The sequence below is a fragment of the Talpa occidentalis genome, unplaced genomic scaffold (genome assembly GCF_014898055.3).
Source record: "Talpa occidentalis isolate TD23 unplaced genomic scaffold, MPIMG_talOcc4v2.1 talOcc4.11, whole genome shotgun sequence".
NCBI lineage: Eukaryota > Metazoa > Chordata > Mammalia > Eulipotyphla > Talpidae > Talpa > Talpa occidentalis.
Window position 1 is genome coordinate 33317449 of NW_023601104.1, and position 1651 is coordinate 33319099.

Below are 1651 nucleotides of genomic sequence, written 5' to 3' on the forward strand. Positions count from 1 at the left end.
ATTTGAATTCAGATCTGTCTGATTTTAAAGCCCCGGGTTCCTGATCACCACACAAAAGATCCTCTTTGAGCAGTTTCCACTTAAAATCAGGTCTTTGATTCCGTGGGTACCAAGAGAAGGTTCCCAAAGGGATGTCAGCCCCTGACTTCCCCTCCAGCCTCAGGTCACAGCTGCTGGGAGTTGGACACTGGCTGGACTTGTTTCTTGGCCCCAGATGCTCTGTCTCCCGGAGCTACAGCCCCTTCTCCTCCCCCCCCACCTCACCGTGGCTCCTTCTTGCTGTAGACTAAGGAGCAAGTTAGGCTCTGTGCCACTGCTTTACTTCCCTGGTCTGGAATTTGGGACAGAACGTCATTCTGGGTGGGGCACTGAGTCTGTGCTGCCAGGTGTTCCCAGGGGAAAGTCAGCAGGGAACCGGGCTCTGGAGACTGGGTGTGGCTTCTCTTGGCTATTGATTTGGGCAATGTAGTAGCAGCAGCATAGCACGGTGTGTATAACACACACGTACACACACTCACTCACTTGCTCTTTCATGCCTGGCCCCACTGGCCAGCCCGAGAACTGAGGTCACCAGGGGACAGCAGAATGTCCAAAAATGGACTCAGACCAGCTAATACGTATGCCTCCTCTTGACTCTGAGGTTTTCTGTTCTTTGAGTTCTGGACCTCGATTTTCTGATCTGTAAAACAGGCATAATAGTACCTCCCTTGTGAATTTATTGTAAGAAATGAAACAGTGCATGTCACATACTTAAGAACGTTCTGTCTGTCTTCTTTAGATTCCATGTATGAGTGAAAACATTTGGTATTTGTCTTTCTTATTCATTTCACTTTGCATAATCCCTTCCAGTTCCATCCATATTGCCACAAATGGCAAGAGGTTATCTCTTTTTTTTTAATAGTTGAGTAGTATTCAGCTTGTATACATAGAGAAAACAAACAAAAACACAAAGGAACTGATAAAACTAAACCAAAATAAACCCTAGAAATATGACTGAGAATTGAGGCTGCTGGAAGGTGGGAGCAAAAGTGGGAGGGGGTCTAATGGTCTAGGGTAAAGGACTCTGGGTGCTTGGGTGGAGGGGCCAGGGATGGTAGCATATCTCTGAGGAGGTGTGAGTCTATTCCTCCATATCCACTAAGACCCCTATAGTCCACTAATCCTATACAGTGTTGTAAGCCAGTCACCTCAGTAAAGGGCAAATGGAAAAGACTAGTTCTGGCTCACAGTAAGTGCTGTAGAAATGTTGGAGCTGATCACCATCTGTTATTATGAATCCTGTCCTGGGGATAGGGTAATAGGACCATCCCCTGGGGTGACCCCTCCCACATCGACCTCAGAGGCAAGGGGTACACTGAAGGTTGAGTACAAGTCATTGAGTCTTCCAGAACCTACTGTGCACTGATCTGGGGCAAAGTGTTTCTCCTCCACCCTATGTCTTCTCCCAAACCTATGCTGCAGTTTCTCATCTGAAAATCAGAATGTTAGGATTGCATGAGATAACACAGAGAGCACTTACACCGGCCTACTCACAAAAGGTGGCTGTCATCACCCTCCATTATCACCTCCTCTCTGAGAGGTTGTCATGGGGATGGGAACCCAGAAGAAGTATGATTGTCTTGGTTTGTAGCTGAAGGTATTGGGACCCAGA